The following is a 19566-nucleotide window of genomic DNA, read 5'->3' on the forward strand; positions in this document are numbered from 1 at the left end:
GTCCTGATGTGAATTGGGTGAATTGGGGATCTTTATCTTGTCTGTGGTCATTATAAATGGATAGGTTTTACATTTTTTCTGGTTGCAGGGAAAGGTACCTGTAGCTGGTGGAGATGAGAGGGAGCTTCTGACAATGATGCTTCTTAAATTTGGGGGCTGCCTGAAGCACAGAATTGGGGGTCTGGAAATATGGATTTTAATTGGGTATCTTTTTGTAGTAAGGATTGTAGTTTCCGTGCAGCTCTCCTTAGCGCCTTCACATTTGGATTGAAGGTAACTACTAGAGGCACCCGTTTGCTTTCTTGTTTAGTTTTGTAATGTAGGAGATGATTCCTTGATATTCTGGTGGCTCTTGTAATCTGGTTCTCAATTGTTCATGGATGATAGGCCTGATTCAAAAAGGTCTTTCTGAGGCCACCAAGGTGTTTGTCTCTATCCATAGGGTTGGAACATATCCGATTGTATCTGATGGCTTGGCTGTAGACAATAGAGTTTTTGATGTGTTTTGGATGGAAACTGTCCCATTTAAGGTATGCTGGACAGTCGATTGGCTTCCCGTACAAGGATGTCTCTATTTCATTGTTCTGTAGCTTGATGATGGTGTCCAAAAAGTTAATTTCAGTACAGGAGTAGTTGAGTATTAGGTTGATGGTGGGATGAAATTGATTAAAGTGTTCATGGAATGTCTTCAGCTGTTGCTCAGACTCTGTCCAGATGCTTAAAATATCGTCAATGTAATGATAGTAGGCCAGAGGTCTGATGGGACATGAGGACAAAAAGTAACTTTCAAGCTTTGCCATGAAAAGATTTGCGTACTGTGGAGCCATTTTATTTCCCATCGCTGTACCAGTCTCCTGTATATATATACTGTTATCAAATGCAACATAATTGTGGGTGAGGATGAATTTTGTAAGTTTCACCAAAGAATCAGCATCAATTCCTGTTTTTTTTTATGATGATTTTGCAGGCATATAATCCATCCTTGTGTGGGATATTAGAGTACAAAGATTCCACGTCCATGGTGGCCAGGATGGTTCCTTCTGGTAGAGGACCTATTGCTGCTAGTTTATTCAGTAGGTCATGTTCTGAATGTAGCTGGGTGTAATCTTTACCAGAGGATTAAGAACACACTCTACCCATCCAGAAACTTGCTCAGGAAGGGTGCCCACACATGAAATAATTGGTCTTCCTGGATTTCCAGATTTGTGGATTTTAGGAAGCATGTAAAATGTCCCTATTCTTGCACTCTCTGGTATCAGGTCATCGGCTCTTATGGATTCATCAGGCAGACAAGAAACTAACTTTTTTAGTTTCTTGTAATAGTCCTGTGTAGGGTCAGACTCCAATTTTTTGTAGTAGCGTGTGTCCATCAGTTGTCTGTTTACTTCCTTCATGTAGTCTGATGTGCTCATCATCACTATTGCATCACCCTTGTCAGCAGGTTTAATTATTTCTTTGTTGGTTTTCAAAGATTGTATGGCCTTTATTTCCTGGGCACTGATGTTGGATGCTTGTCTCCTGTTTGTGTCTAGAATGGTGGATTTTATCATATGTCTGAAGGAGTCTATATATGTATCCAAATGAGGGTTGCGTCCAGGTGGAGGTGTCCTGCATTTGCACCAAAAAGACTGAAATGCGCAGTACAAGCAGAACCTTACCAGAAGCAGGCGAGAAAAGGATTTTCAATGGCAGGGATCAGATGACCACTGAGCGCACTGGTTCTCCTTTTCAAGTTTTTGACTATTTAAAGAAAGCAGAAGAAGTGGCCTGGCAACCATGTGTGAGTATGGTTGACTGTGTGCGTGTGTTAGTGTATCTGTTTATATAGTAAATAGTGTGATGTAGATGCTATATCATGAACTCCATACTATATAGTATATACATTACACTAGATATTATGCATGTATTCCACACTATATACTATGTACAGCTCTACACTATATATACCACAATATATACTATATGCATAGGTTGCAGCTGTATACAGTTAGGTCCATATATATTTGGACAGAGACAACATTTTTCTAATTTTGGTTCAAGACATTACCACAATGAATTTTAAACAAAACAATTCAGATGCAGTTGAAGTTCAGACTTTCAGCTTTCATTTGATGGTATCCACATTAAAATTGGATGAAGGATTTAGGAGTTTCAGCTCCTTAACATGTGCCACCCTGTTTTTAAAGGGACCAAAAGTAATTGGACAATTGACTCCAAGGCTATTTAATGGACAGTTGTGGGCAATCCCATCGTTATGTCATTCTCAATTAAGTAGATAAAATGGCTGGAGTTGATTTGAAGTGTGGTGCTTGCATTTGGAAGGTTTTGCTGTGAAGTAAACATGCGGTCAAAGGAGCTCTCCATGCAGGTGAAACAAGCCATCCTTAAGCTGCAAAAACAGAAAAAACCCATCCAAGATATTGCTACAATATTAGGAATGGCAAAATCTACAGTTTGGTACATCCTGAGAAAGAAAGAAAGCACTGGTGAACTCATCAATGCAAAAAGACCTGGGCGCCCACGGAAGATAACAGTGGTGGATGATCGCAGAATAATCTCCATGATGAAGAGAAACCCCTTCACAACTGCCAACCAAGTGAACAACACTCTCCAGGAGGAAGGCGTATCAATAACCAAATCTACCATAAAGAGAAGACTGCATGAAAGTAAATACAGAGGGTTCACTGCACGGTGCAAGCCACTCATAAGCATCAAGAATAAAAAGGCTAGACTGGACTTTGCTAAAAAACATCTAAAAAAGCCAGCACAGTTCTGTAAGAACATTCTTTGGACAGATGAAACCAAGATCAACCTCTACCAGAATGATGGAAAGAGAAAAGTATGGCGAAGGCGTGGTACAGCTCATGATCCAAAGCATACCACATGATCTGTAAAACACGGCGGAGGCAGTGTGATGGCTTGGGCATGCATGGCTGCCAGTGGCACTGGGTCACTAGTGTTTATTGATGATGTGACACAGGACAGAAGCAGCCGAATGAATTCTGATGTGTTCAGAGCCATACTGTGTGCTCAGATCCAGCCAAATGCAGCCAAACTGATTGGTTGTCGTTTCATACTACAGATGGACAATGACCCAAAACATAAAGCCAAAGCAACCCAGAAGTTTATTAAAGCAAAGAAGTGGAATATTCTTGAATGGCCAAGTCAGTCACCTGATCTCAACCCAATTGAGCATGCATTTCACTTGTTAAAGACTAAACTTCAGACAGTAAGGCCCAAAAACAAACAGCAACTGAAAACCACCGCAGTGAAGGCCTGGCAGAGCATCAAAAAGGAGGAAACACAGCGTCTGGTGATGTCCATGAGTTCAAGACTTCAGGCAGTCATTGCCAGCAAAGGGTTTTCAACCAAGTACTAGAAATGAACATTTTATTTACAATTATTGAATCTGTCCAATTACTTTTGGTCCCTTTAAAAACAGGGTGGCACATGTTAAGGAGCTGAAACTCCTAATCCCTTCATCCAATTTTAATGTGGATACCCTCAAATGAAAGCTGAAAGTCTGAACTTCAACTGCATCTGAATTGTTTTGTTTAAAATTCATTGTGGTAATGTCTAGAACCAAAATTAGAAAAATGTTGTCTCTGTCCAAATATATATGGACCTAACTGTATGTAGCATATAATTTAGAGCTGTGTCTATATCATATACAGTGGACAGGTGATGTACACATAGTATATAATGTAGTGCTGTGTATATAGTGCCAGATTGGCCATTGGGCAGTTCTGGAAAATGCAATAATGGACAGTGCAGTATTGGGCTGCATCCTAAGGATGCTGTTACTATTAACAACTGTATTGGTTCAAAGAGCCACTGTCTCCCTGCTCTGTCACTCACCCTGACAGGTGATAGTCTATTTCTGGCCTGCAGTCTGTTGGAGGCTGGGGCAACGCAAGAGACATTAGGCAGTGAGATGACATCACTGCATCATACCACTAATGCCAACCTGCTGATAAACAAACTAGAGGAGATTGAAGCTGCATTGGACAGGGAAACAGGATTATGTGAACATTCATGTTTTTTATTTATTATTATTATTATGAGGATTGGGAAACAGGTATTTTATGTAGGAACATCATCCTGTATATTGGAGGTTATCATACTGTTAATAGAGGGCTATGGGGGCTTACACTGAATATATGGAGCTATTGGCATTTTATTGTTTGTGTGAGCTATGTGGGCATCATACTTTGTATAGAGGTTTTTAGGGAATTATACTACATATAGGGAGCTATGAATCATCATCCTGTGTATAGGGATACTGCTTGGCATCATTCTGTAAATAGATTCTCTAGGCCATCATACTGTGTTGATGGGCTATGGAGAATCATAATGTGTATAGGGGCTATGGGGAATAAAACTGGGTGTAAGGGGCTGTCAGAACCATCACACTATGAAAAGGGAAGCTGTGAGGAATATTACAGTGTCAAAGGGGCAGTTGGTTATCATACTGTATAGAGGGGACTGTGTGGTATCATACTGTGTATATGGGACACCATACTGTATATGGGGTTTATGGGCCATAATTCTGTGCATAGCGGGCTATGAATCTTCATATTGTGTATGGGAGGCTAAAGTGCATCATACTGTGTATATGGGGATATGTGGGCCATCATATTGTATATAGAGGGGCTGTGGGCTATTATACTGTGTTTAGGGGCTATGTGGTATCATAATGTATATAGCAAGACTGTGAAGAACATCATACTGTGTATAGGTGGACTTTGGGAAATCATAATGTATATATGGGGATTGTGGGGGACATCATAATATGTATGGGGTATGTATGATGACATCAAACTGCATATGGGTGCCTGTGGGGCATTATTAAAAGAATGCACAAAGGGGGATTATTAACATTTTAGGGTAGTACAAGGGTATTATTATAAGAAAGCACAGGGGGGCATTGCTATTTGGTGCTATATAAATGTAAGGAGTCACAAAGAATCATTATTACTATGAGGATTTATAGAGGAAATATTTCTGTGTAAGGGTACAGTGGGGACACAATTATTATGTGGGGCACAAAAGGATGGTAGTATTACTGGGCAGGGAGCAGAGGGGGCTTAATTACTGTCTAGAGCACTGGTTATAGAACTATATGGTTTGTGTACAGATGGTAGAATGTGAGGAGCATACTGGAAAAGCAATAAGCCAAAGATGCCTGCATGTTACATTTTACAGAGACGACTTATGGATAGAGGTATGGTGGTCTAAGCTGAATAGAAAAAAAAATAATTACTATGATAATTAAGAATGTCACTGGTGAGTTTCTGTGCGATATTCACATTCAATATATGTTCTGCAGAGCACTGGTGTAGAACTGATGTGGTATCCCACAAAGTGGCCATTTCCATGGGATACCGGATGTATGGTGTGTTCCATACAAATGCTGTGATGTCTGTGTAAACTGTTTATTATAAACAGGCAGCACAAAAAGGGTTAATCTGCCCCACAGAGGCTTGATCACGTGACCCAGCTCTGCTTGGTGTTCAGAAGTTTCTGGATCAAACTCCCCTGGGCAGCCAGCCAATGACTAAGAGTCACATGAGAGTGGAGGAGCTAAATCTTGTGTGGCAGTTGAAGGTCAGACATTTTGTGATAGGAGTGAGAAGAGGAAGCCATTTTGTAGGAGAAGTTTCCTCCCCCTTACTGCTGAGTCTAGAAGGGACTAATAAAATAAGTGAAGCTGACAGCCTTCATATTAGGATGATTCCTATTGCATCTGTAGGAAGAAAAACTATCTCAGGGCAGATGCATAGCTCAGCTCTAAGGAACAAATATTCTGATTTGATGAAACAAGGGTCCCACAGAGATCTACCTATATGCAGGTATAAGCCAATCTTCAACTGTGAGTGTAAACTTGAACACTAATACCCTACTGTTTGTAAATAATTACTTGCCCCTTTATCATTAGTAAAGAGACTGTTCTGATTAAGTTCTTGCAGCTTCTTCTTGATTGGGGCTTAGTTGCATAAACTACTATCACCACCATCTTCCTCTACTTAAAGAGGCAGCTTCTGCACAAATCATCATTCTCCACATGACCCATTCAGATGTGTGCAGATTTGAGATTCACCATCAGCCCTATGTCCAGGAGCCTGTCACAAATGCTCTGATATGCATCGGCAGACTATCCCTCACTGTTATTTCCCTTTTCCTTTTGATATTTTGGAACTTTGTGTGCGTGTAATTGAAAAGGGAAAGAGGCTCATTATCACAGAAAGCTTGATCACCATTGGGCACATTATAAACTGCCAGGAGTACAACCTTTTGCTGTATACCACATGAGGTTACCAATATATGGTCACTGTATGGTGGAAATATCATATTGGGAAGGAATGGTCTGCTCAATTGTATATGATTCGTGCCCAGAAGAATAATGTTTGTCAACAGTATAAAAAGATAGCTTTGGCACTGAAATTACAAAATGATGGTAGATTGCTCAAGTAATGCTTTACTAAGCTCTAAAAAATGGAAATAGAAAAAATGTCTGATGTTTCAGCCACACTGGCTTTTGTCAAGGTTATCACATAATGGTCAGCATATTGATGAAATGGCATGAATGTGGGACTCACCGCACTGTATAAAAATGGTGGAAATAGCAGACGCAGACTTAGTACAGTGGTTGGTTTTGATTAATAATCTGTATTGCTTTATTATCATTACAGTATATGGTAGGAAAACAGTGGCATACAGTGGGTACGGAAAGTATTCAGACCCCTTTAAATTTTTCACTCTTCATTTCATTGGCGCCATTTGGTAAATTCTAAAAAGATCATTTTTTTTTCACATTAAAGTACACTCTGCACCCCATCTTGACTGAAAAAAACAGAAATGGAGACAATTTTGCAAATTTATTAAAAAAGAAAAAATGAAATATCACATGGTCATAAGTATTCAGACCCTTTGCTCAGACACTCATATTTAAGTCACATGCTGTCCTTTTCCTTGTGATCCTCCTTGAGATGGTTCTACTCCTTCATTGGAGTCTAGCTGTGTTTAATTAAACTGATAGGACTTAATTTGGAAAGTGTTACTCTCATGCCCGGACTGACTGGCGTGAGCGTGGTTAGTGGTCCCACTGGGCCACGAACCGAAGAGTGTCTGGAGGGGCATGACTAGGGGCCTCGTCAGATCTGACCACGAACACAAGGTGGCTTAATCGACTCCGTGGTCCAAGGAGGGACGTGGGAGGTGGCCCAGGTGCTACTCCAGGTCAGACCCCGGTCACAGCTGTTGACCCACACCGGGGAATGCAGGAACGGGCAGTATTGGCTGGTATGCAGACAGGCAGGTACTGGCAGGCACAGCTGGTATGCAGACTGGCGGGTACTGGCAGGAACGGCTGGTATACTGACGGGCGGGTATTGGCAGGCACGGCTGGTATACTGACGGTACTGGTAGGAAAACAGGCTGGATAGGGACCAGTAGGAAAACAGACTGGGATACAGGAACAGAGCCGCAGGTGTGGAGGACAAGCGGAGCAGAGCAGAACCGCAGGTGCAGAGGACAAGCGGAGCAGAGCAGAGCATTACCGCAGGTGCGGAGGACAAGCAGAGCAGATCAGAACCACAGGGGGGGAGGACAAGCGGAGCAGAGCAGAGCAGAACCGCAGGTGCGGAGGACAAGCAGACAGGACAGGGCTCTGTTAACATGGAACAGACTGGGAAACACAGGAAGATAGCTAGAAACACAGGAGGTAGATGCGGAAGCAGGGAAACAGGACAAACAGAACCAGATACACACAAGGTACTTGCAATGAAGTAGCGAGTGGACACAAAACTCAAAAACAGAAGTATAGAGACAACGAGTAGGAGTTAGGTACTGGTTCAGACACTGCAGGAAAAGGGAAAGATTGGACATAGAGACAAACAGGTAACGGGCTAGGACATAGTTCAGACAGGAACTGACACTGGAACGAGATACAGGAACGAGCCTGACCATACAGCCCCCAGGGTGGCGGACAGGACTAGAAGTCACAGATACAGGTAATGGGCCTGGATACTCAGCCCCCAGGGTGGCAGAAGCAGACAAGATAAAGGACAGCACCTGACAACTCAGTTGCACAGAACACACTGAAAGAAAGTGATGCTCAGGCACCTCCCACTGGGTGGAGGAGGTTTAAGTATCCAGTGACTCGCAGCAATAGGCTGGGGACGCAATAGGACTGGGCACACTGTAACTTTAAGAATCAGGAAGTACCAGAGCCGCTGCCCTAAGCCAGCAGAGAAGAGACATGCACACAGCAAGTAAAGGAGCATAGTGCACAGCCTGGACTGATAGGTAAGTTAGCGGTCTTGCATGGTGGGAGATGGTAAGCAATGCCAGCACACCGCCAGGGATGTTACAGTAAGGCACACACCTGTCTATATAAGACCTCACAGCTCCTCAGACCAAATGACAATCATGATCTCAAAGGAACTGCCCAAGGAGCTCAGAGACAGAATTGTGGCAAGGCACAGATCTTGTCAAGGTTACAAAAGAATTTCCGCATTACTCAAGGTTCCTAAGAGCACAGTGGCCTCCATAATCCTTAAATCGAAGAAGTCTTCCTAGACCTGGCCATCCAGCCAAACTGAGCAATCATGGGAGAAGAGCCTTGGTGAGAGAGGTAAAGAAGAACCTCAAGATCACTGTGGCTGAGCTCCAGAGATGCAGTAGGGAGATGGGACAAAGTTTGACAAAGTCAACTCTCACTGCAGCCCTCCACCAGTCGGGCCTTTATGGCAGAGTGGCCCGACGGAAGCCTCTCCTCAGTGCAAGACATATGAAAGCCCGCATAGAGTTTGCTCAAAAACACATGAAGTACTCCCAGACTATGAGAAATAAGATTCTCTGGTCTGATGAGACGAAGATAAAACTTTTTGGTGACAATTCTAAGCGGTATGTGTGGAGAACTAGGCACTGCTCATCACCTGCCCAATACAATCCCAACAGTGAAACCTGGTGGTGGCAGCATCATGCTATGAGGGTGTTTTTCAGCTGCAGGGACAGGATGACTGGTTTCAATTGAAGAAAACATGAATGCAGCCAAGTACAGAGATATTCTGGATGAAAACCTCTTTCAGAGTGCTCTAGACCTCAGACTTGACCGAAGGTTCACCTTCCAACAATACAATGACCCTAAGCACACAGCTAAAATAACAAAGGAGTGGCTTCAGAACAACTCTGTAACAATTCTTGACTGGACCAGTCAGAGCCCTTACCTAAACCCAAATGAGCATCTCTGGGCAGACCTGAAAATGGCTGTCCACCAACGTTCACCATCCAACCTGACGGAACTGGAGAGGATCTGCAAGGAAGAATGGCAGAGGATCCCCAAATCCAGGTGTGAAAAAATTGTTGCATCATTCCCAAGACAACTCGTGGCTGTACTAGCTCAAAAGGGTGCTTCAACTCAATACTAAGCAAAGGGTCTGAATACTTATTACCATGTGATGTTATAGTTGTTCATTTTTAATAAATTTGCAAAAATTTCTACATTTCAGTTTTTTTTTCAGTCAAGATGGGGTGCAGAGTGTACTTTAATGAGAAAAAAATGAACTTTTTAGAATTTACCAAATGGCTGCAATGAAACAAAGAGTGAAATATTTAAAGGGGTCTGAATACTTTCCGTACCCACTGTATATACCATGGTGCATGGTATGTTGCATATGCTAGTGATATTTAGTTTGGACTGGCGGCATTATTTGTCTATTATATCGCAATATTGAGATGCTTATATTATTGGTCTTCGTACAGTCATGTTTCTAAAAAATGGTTGCACACCCCTAATTAAATTGTCGGCAAGTGCTGCAGTTTGCCAAATCCCAATGGTCCGAGCAGTTGTCTCATGATCGCAAGTATGCAATTTGCATATTTGCAGTTATGTGCCTATTAGAATAAAACATTGACCGAAGCAGCTGAGATTTCAGTCAGCACACGAACACAAGTAAGACTATCAGGATTCAACAGACCATATTGGGAGACATGTGATGGTTTGATTGCCCATTATTGCATTTAATTGCAATGTTGCTGCAACCAAAACGCGTAATTGTGGCATTTTTTTTCTCATTACACCGTTTACCCATCGGATTAATCAGTTGATATTTTTTTAAATTGTTTTATTTTGAATGGGGCGAAAGGGGGGTGATTTGAACTTCAATATTTTATTTTTTTTTTAAAATTTTTTTTTACTTTACACTTGCTTCAATAGTCTCCATGGTAGACTAGAAGCTGCAATCATCTGATCTCTTGTGTTACACATAGCAGGTCTTCAGCCCTGCTATGTGTAACAAAAATGCTCATCTGCTATGAGCGCCAACAGCTGGGCGGTGCTCGTAGCAGATTGGCTATGACAACCACAGGAGTCTCCTGCAAACTCTGACATGTCATGCCAACGCATCAGCGTTTCGCGATCATGTGATAGGCGCGCTGATGTGTGGGTCTAATGATGCGCTTCAGGAGCAGCGATGTTAAATACAGTTGACGGAGTTTGACAGCGGAATTTAACAAGTTAACAGCTGCGGGTGGACTGCGGCTGTTAGGGGCATATGACAGCTGATCAGATCAACTGTCATGTGACAGAAAAGATGCAGGCTCAGCGCCGGAACCCTCATAAAAGGGTGAAAGATGACCTTGGATGTACCTATACGTCCAAGGTCATAAAGGAGTTAATGATAAGCATGCTGGCATTATGCTATAACTATGTTGTGGTATTATGTATTAATGGCAAAGCAGTATTAGTTAATCTTTATAGCTGTATTATTGGTAATATTCCAAATATCCAAGACACTCAACAACTGGTAATATTAGACACGTAGTAGATCTTGATTTCATCCAGACAGTTACTGTATACATACAGTGCTCAGCATGAATTAGTAAACCGCAACAGATTTATCAGAAAACCTTTAGTTTCCTTTCAGAATCAACATTTTCTGTGGGATTCCATAATACAAAATTCACTGTGTGCAGAATTATTAGGCAAATTAGTATTTTGATCACATGATACTTTTTATACATGTTGTCCTACTCCAAGCTGCATAGGCTTGAGAGCCAACTACCAATTAAGTAAATCTGGTGATGTGCATCTCTGTAATGAGGAGGGGTGTTGACTAATGACATCAACACCCTATATAAGGTGTGCTTAATTATTAGGCAACTTCCTTTCCTTTGGCAAAATGGGATAGAAGAGAGATTTGACGGGCTCTAAAAAGTTGAAAATTGTGAGATGTCTTGCAGAGGGCTGCAGCAGTCTGGAAATTTCCAAACTTTTGAAGCTTGATCACCGAACAATCGAGCGTTGCATGGAAAATAGCCAACAGTGTTGCAAGAAGCGTGATGGCCAAAAAAGGCTCAAAATAACTGCCCATGAATTGAGGAAAATCAAGCGTGAAGCTGCCAAGATGCCATTCGCCACCAGTTTTGCCATATTTCAGAGCTGCAATGTTAATGGAGTATCAAAAAGCACAAGGTGTGCGATACTCAGGGACATGGCCAAGGTAAGGAAGGCTGAAAAACGGCAACCTTTGATCAAGAAACATAACATAAAGCGTCAAGAATGGGCTAAGAAATGTCTTAAGACTGATTTTTCAAAGGTTTTATGGACTGATGAAATGAGAGTGACTCTTGATGGGCCAGATGGATGGGCCAGAGGCTGGATCAGTAAAGGGCAGAGAGCCCCACTCCGACTCAGACGCCAGCAAGGTGGAGGTGGGATACTGGTAGGGGCTGGTATCATCAAAGATGAACTTGTGGGACCTTTTCGGGTTGAGGATGGAGTGAAGCTCAACTCCCAGACCTACTGCCAGTTTATGGAAGATAACTTCTTCAAGCAGTGGTACAGGAAGAAGTCAGTATCTGTAACGGGTCTGGGAGACGGAACCTCTGAGCAACTTATACAAGGGGGTGGTCCTTGTAAGGAAGCGGGTGGCGACCAGGGAAGACAGGCAGGCAGTCACAGCAGGTGACCGGGACAGTCTCTGGGTAAACGGGCAGGAGGTCATGGCAAGTGACCGGGACAGTCTGTGGGTAAACGGGCAGGAGGTCACAGCAAGTGACCGGGACAGTCTCTGGGTAAACGGGCAGGAGGTCACGGCAAGTGACCGGGGCAGTCTCTGGGTAAACGGGCAGGAGGTCACAGCAAGTGACCGGGACAGTCTCTGGGTAAACGGGCAGAAGGTCACAGCAAGTGACCGGGACAGTCTCTGGGTAAACGGGCAGGTACGACCTGTGACGGCTGAGCCTCCAGGTAGGCTAGCAGGCAGGTAACAGATGAGCGCTCCCAGTTGAGCAGGCAAGAGACTCTGGACTGGCAGGTGGTCACAGCACGTGACGGCGGAGCCTCCAGGTAGGCTAGCAGACAGGTAGCAGGTGAGCGCTCCCAGGTGAGCGGGCAAGCTGGTCCATAGACAGACTGACAGGTGTCGGAAGGCAGACCGTCGGACCTCAGGCTAGCAAGCAGGAAAGCGGATGACAGGCAGGAATCAGGCAGCAAACTGGCAGGAAACTGGCAGGCAACTAGCAGGCAACTGGCAGGCAACTGGCAGGTAACAGGCAGGTAACAGGCAGGTAACAGGCAACGGGACCTGAGGGCTGAAGCAGAGTAGTGAACAGTGCAACAACATTGCTCGTGCACCTCCATTTTGGAGGAGGTGCCTTATATATGGAGGGATCCTCCGGCCATTGGCCGGGGACTCCTTAGGGCGACGCGCGCGGCCCCTTTAAGAGAGGGGGAGCGCGTGCACGCCCTAAGCACAGTGACCGGGGGAGAGCGGGCGCTGCAGGCAGAGCGGGAGGAAGCCGCCGGGCACGGAGCAGAGAGGTGAGGGGAACAGCGTCCCTGCCTAGCAGGAGGCAGGGACGCCGACGCTACAGTATCGTTCAAGAAAAACATGATTTTCATGCAGGACAATGCTCCACCGCATGCATCCAACTACTCCACAGTGTGACTGGCCAGTAAAGGTCTAAAAGAAGAAAAAATAATGACATGGCCCCATTGTTCACCTAATCTGAACCCCATAGAGAACCTGTGGTCCATCATAAAATGAGGGATCTACAGGGAGGGAAAACAGTACACCTCTCGCAACAGTGTCTGGGAGGCTGTAGTGGCTTCTGCACGCAATGTTGATCGAAAACAGATCAAGTAACTGACAGAATCTATGGATGGAAGGCTGTTGAGTGTCATCATAAAGAAAGGTGGCTATATTGATGACTAATTTTTTTTGTTTTTGTTTTTGCATGTCAGAAATGTTTATTTCTAAATTTTGTGCACTGATATTGGTTTACCTGGTGAAAATAAACAAGTGAGATGGGATTATATTTGGTTTTTATTAAGTTGCCTAATAATTCTGCACAGTAATAGTTACCTGTACAAACAGATATCCTCCTAAGATAGCCAAATCTACAAAACCCCACTCCAACTTCCAAAAATATTAAGCTTGGATATTTATGAGTCTTTTGGATTGAGAACATAGTTGTTGATCAATAATAAAAATAATCTTCTTAAATACAACTTGCTTAATAATTCTGCACACAGTGTACTTCCACAAATCTGGCCAATTGATTGCATTTAAAATATACTATTTTGCAAGTAACACATAAATAGGAGCGTCTTCTGATATAAAAAGTTGAAGAAAATTGACATGCAAGTTCACTGCAGTTAGCAAAAGAGGTAGAAAGTTAAACCTTTGTGAGTGTTTCCCATTATGGCCTACACTGCAGAGGCATGGCATGTATGAGTGATGTCCACAAAGAAAGCCTCTCCTAAAGCCCATGCGCAAAAAAAGCCCACCTACAATTTGCAGGGCTCATGCTGAAAAATATGAAGACTACTAGGACTCTATACTCGGGAGTCATGAGACCAAGATAAATGTTTTTGGAACTGACGGTTTTAAAACTGTATGGCTGTGCAAAGGTAAGGAGTACATGGTGCCTACAATGAAACATGATGATAGCAGTGTTCTTATGTGGGGCTGCGGGAGTGCTGCTGGTGTGGGAGCTACATTTCATAGAAGCTATTGTGAAATTACAAAGGTACTATGTTAAAAGCCCTTGATAGATATGCACTTTTCAAACAAGACATTTATCCACATCTAAGGCCACTTTTGCATTTCTGAAGTAGAACAAAGTGAAAGTGATTCAATGGCCAAGAATGTCTCCTGATCTGAACTCAATCAAACACCTATAGGGAATTCTAAAGAGATGAGTTGAGCATCTCTCTCCATCCAGTATCCAGGCTCTAAAAGAAGTATTTCTTGAAGAATGTAAAAAGGCCCTGTATGGTTCAGCAAAATGGTGGCCCCTGGCTTTTCCACTTTCCTTGTCCTGTATACTGGGAGTAAGTCTCAGTATTTTCTTTTACTCTGGACATCTAAGTGGGTGTGGAGTTTGCGGGAGTATGGTCTAAATGAAGGTGTGATGTTCATCAGGGGCTTAACAAATGTCCAAAAAAATTTTGGAGCATCTGTGAATTTTGGTCCAATTGTCCAGAAAAAAATGAATAGTAGGTTTTTAACTCTTTATTAAATGAGTGTATGACAATGAAAAATGCTCAGATGTACCGCATAGAAAAATTCCCTGCAAACATTTTAAGACTGTATGTCATGCATATCTTTCAGAACTGAGACACCATTTGCTTAAAGTTTACACTACAGTATATTTTATATGCTTTTCGTGTATTTATATTGTTTATTTGCTATCTAATGGTTTAACTGTATTATTGACTGCAACTGAATTATGTGATACGTATAGCGCCCCTGAGGGTTTGGTCGCCACAGAGGTATTGCATCTCATCCAGAGGTGTGGTATCTCACTCTCAGGTAAGGAAGGAGTATGGCTCAGGACCCTAGCACTACATCCACTACACCACATTTCCGGGGGACAGGGCAAGAATGCTCCTACGGGAGAGCACAAGTGTCACTGATCCCTGGCTGGAGTGGGGACGAACCACTTAGAGAGGGGGAACTATGTAGTGGATGGTTGGAGGACGTAGATCCTGGGAGCACTGTAGTAGGAGTTATAATATGAAGGAACCATCTTAGTTCAAAGGAGAAGGGAGAGAGTTCAGTCGGAGGAGTAGTGAGGAGGAGGCAGGGGGCAGAGGCTCTGTATGAGCTCTGCTCCACAGGCGGGCCAAGTCAGGAGGCCTGAGCCTGAAAGGAGAGAAGAGAGGAAACAGGGAGCAGGAAGGCTCCAGGACGAGAAGAGAAGGGACCCCAGGAGTATGGGCCGTGCAGCAAGCCACCCGTACGCCCGCCGCTGTCAGGAGGTAGGGGGGTCAGGCCGTGGAAAGGGAACCGGGTCCCTCAACCAGCAGAGACTACAGGGCTCAACTGGGAACCGGAGGCTGCAGGACTTTAAGTACAGCATGCCGTCCACACCAGCCACTAGGAAAGTAGCCACATAGGACCCAGGGGACGGAACCTACTTTGCCCGCTAAGGCCCGAGGACACTGGACAGAGGTGCCGCTAGGTGTGAGGTACAAGGAAAGAGGCCAGAGAGGACACACAGAAGGGGGTCCTGATAAATACTCTGGAGATATCTGAGGGTCGTCCGAGCCCCTCACTGCGTGAACACAGGACGCCGTGGGCCTTGCACTGGCACCTGTAGCTGGAACTGCTTTAATCGTGAGTAAAAACCCTGGGACTGCACCATCTTGTCTCTGTGTTCCTTGCGGCACCAGCACTCACAGCACTAGAAAGCCCGGCACTATCACCACCATCATCCATACACGCTGCCCTGAAGCTCCACTCTTCCTGTGGGGAGTCACATCACCTTGCTGCACACACCATCAGCTTCAGTGGACTGCTCCGCAGCGGCGGTTTCCAATAACCGCATTCCACAGGTGGCGTAGTCAGACTATATATAAAAGAGACACATAGACTACCCTGGTTTGACCGCCCTGGGTCACGGACCGGGTCACCGCCACGGTGACTACAACCCCCAGCATCTACAAGGCCCGGCTCCGGGTATCCCCACGGCCCAGGGGGCGCGTCATATGCAGTAGGACTTTTTGGTCACAAAAAATTCCTGTAAAGGTCCTCTGATCTATATGGCACTGGGGAATAACTGCCCCAGCTGCCATGATCGATAAGGAACTTGATAGTGATTGGTTAACAACGTGCAAGAGAACGCACGGGCATTGATGCATTCTGCTACTCATGTGAACCTTTTACAAAACTCTATAATATAGGCAGCCTGCCAGATAAAGGTAAAGTTGAGGCACACACTGTTAACTGTGCAAATGTCCTTTTTCAAATTATTCAGTGTGACTAAAGTTAAGGCAAAGCCGCAATTGTCAGGAAGCTGGAGCTGGTTCGGGGAGGTTTAGTCTTTATATTTTGTTCGCATTAGCACTAGGGTTGGGCGAGTATGTTCTGTTCCGAGTATGCTCTTGCTGAGCTCCGAGTATTTACAGCTGCTCGGTGATAAGGTTAAATCACTCCCGTGAGCATGATTTGCAACTGTTTGACAGCTTTATTACATGGGAGGAATGTGTAAGAAATAGACATTCCTCACATGTAATAAAGCTGTCAAACAGTCGCAAATCATGGACACGGGAGTGATTTAACCTTATCACCGAGCAGCTATAAATACTCGGAGCTCGGCGATAGGGTTAATAGAACATACTCGCTCAACACTAATTACCACCATTATATGGTAATAAATTGAGAGCTGCAGGGAAGAAACTGACAAATTGAGAACTTAAATGGGTTGATCGCTCATTTTCAGGTTTTACAACAAGGATCAGCATGCACCAATTTCTCTCCACTTGTATGCATTGTTGTCTGGGTCCTCCACCAGTCTCCATTTAGTACAGTTCTTTCATGCTGCAATAACAATTTAACTTACTGTAGAACAACAGCTTGTTAGGGTGGTTTCCTCAATGGTATGCTGGTCTATTTAACATTAAATTCATGATGAGCGGCAGTGTTGTTTAAGCCACAAATCTTACTCCAATCCCCAACTGGAATAATATTCATGGTGAGGAGCACTCGGAGGTGCGTGCCACTTTTGAGATAGATTCATTGAGAGGATTAACATTAAAGAATCTTGCACATCATTCAGATTCGTCGGATTCATTACTTAAGGACCAGTTTTTTTTTTGTCAGAAAAAGACTTAGGGCTCGATTCATCAAGACCAATGGGGTACATAGCGGTTTTGATGAGGAGGTATTCTGGAGTCAAATACTCTTAATGAATCAGGAGAGTCTGACTGCAACATGTCTCCTCATCAAAACCACTATGTACAATGTTGGTCTTGATAAATCGAGCGCTAAGTCTTTTTCCAACAAAAAAAGAATGAAAAAATCCAGCTTGGTTTTGTGACGGTAAACAAACTTAAATTTACAATAGAAGCATCTGATCATATAAAACATCAATAGAAATTATTCCCATATTTGTAACTTGCAGACAGATTTATATTTTAAGCCATATCATCATCCATCTACATATTCAAGTAATTTCTAGTGCTATTAAAATAATTGTAAAACTTGTCATGAAAGCTGAAGCAGCAACGAGGGCACAATAAATGCAAGGTTTTATGCAGAATTAAAGCAATATGACATTTTTCTGTAATATAAGTTTACTATGAGATAAAGCAAGTTCTGTGCATTAAGAAAATAAAAGAACACACACTAGGAAATTAAAATGATGCATCCAGTTCCGAAAGCATGACATGCCGTAGCATATCAGTTTTTCACATTTATTGCTTTGCTTAATAATATTTTCCTCGTGTTTGATTAAAAGAATAAATGTGTACAATATGGGTAAAAATGATATTGCAAAGCCACACAATGTTTATTTTTTTCTGAAAAAGAGAAAAAAAACAATAACAGCAAACCTGCAATTACAGAATAAAAGGACCGCATGGTGGCTCAAATCCCATCTGCAAAAAACTTGTATGATAGGGAATTTAGATTTGTGAGCCCCAATGGGGACAGTGATGATGTCTGTAAAGTGCTGTGGAATTAAGTGAATAAAATAAAAAGTGTAGGCAATGCACAATTTGTGATTTTTCTCTTTAATTCAATTTCTTGAAGATATTTATGTCTTGGGACAAATCGTGAATGATTTTACATTATTATTAAATATTTTAAATTGCCATTACATCATTGCTCAATTAGGTTAGTGTTATACTAGTGCTGCCCTGTTGTAGGTGACATAAAAGATAATTTAGTACTACAGTAATGAAGGGAATGTGGCCTTGTTCTGACTCTCTCATCTACACCAGTGATTTTCAATATTTCTAGTATCCCAAGTATGCAAAACAACTTATAAAAGCTAATGTCCCACATATATTACACAAATGTTGCATTTTCAGTGGCAAAACAGTTTTCCATGATTATTTTTTTTACATTATTATACATTTTGTTTAACTTTTTCTTTTATTGGGACTTCAGTATTTTTTATTTTGTTTACTAGTCTCATTGATACTTACCTGTTTTTCACTCACACAAAATGTTAAATACTGCTGATGGCAGGGTCCAACTGTCCATCGTACCCTGAGTTCATTACAGGACCCTGGATTGTGATAGCAAATAGTGTTGAGCGAATATGTTCGGCGAATGTTCGAAAGTTTGTAATTCGGCATGAATATGGCACATTCGGATTCGTGATCGCAAAGGCGAGCACATTTTCTTAAAATCGGAAAAGTTTGAAAAATTTGCACGGGACCGCGAATACAGGGCAACCTTGGCGTTTTGAACAGTTTTTTTTAGCATAGTGCAAGTGTATGATGAGCGGTGACATGTGCCAGGTGAGTGTGGGGGCTGTGGAGAGGTTAGAATAGGTCAGATCAGCGGCGCACTGTTTTTGTTTTTTCTTCCTGAGGGCGGTATCTTTAATTGAGGAAAGCGCGGCCAGCCAATCATAGTGCAGGAATCATCTACACTGTCCAAACATAAGGGCTTTTGCAATTGGCTGCAGAAATCACATGTCCTCTCAATATAAAAAGCGGCCATGTTCCCTCAGCGCCATTATATCCATGTCACTGCTGGAGTCAGTGTTCTCCTGTGCAATGAGAGATATTAGCTAGATAGATGGTGGTAGTCAGATAGTGTAGATAATTCCTGGCCTGTGTACCCCTGCAACCGCTGGTGCAGCACATTTTTGGTGTTCTTGTGCAAGTACTGAGATTCTGACAGAAACAGAGGGCTTATGCCATACAATAGTGCTGTGCACCGCTGGTATAGAGCTCTATGTCTCAGTATTCCTTGAATCTTTTTTTGCACTTGCTATTGTGATCAAGCAAGCGCAGTGCACCTTTTCGTTTAGTGGGGTTGAAATTGTGCTCTGCACAGTCTGCAGAACTTCTTATTGCAGAGCACAAAATCCGTATTTTTTTTCTGTTGCTATTGTGATATTGAAATCTGTGTGCACTAAAGTTTTTTTTTAGTTTCAGATACTATTTTCGTGGAGTTGAACTTCAGGTGGTCTCAGAGTAAAAAAATACATTTTTTTCTCTTGCTACGCCCAGACAAAAAAATATATTTTCCTGTGCCAAATGTCATATAGTGCCATTAGCCAGCTACTACATCAGTGGCGGTCAAATTCAGCTTGTAT

The sequence above is a fragment of the Phyllobates terribilis genome, unplaced genomic scaffold, assembly GCF_046119375.1.
Source record: "Phyllobates terribilis strain yellow unplaced genomic scaffold, ASM4611937v1 Scaffold_1__5_contigs__length_1240528914, whole genome shotgun sequence".
Lineage (NCBI taxonomy): Eukaryota > Metazoa > Chordata > Amphibia > Anura > Dendrobatidae > Phyllobates > Phyllobates terribilis.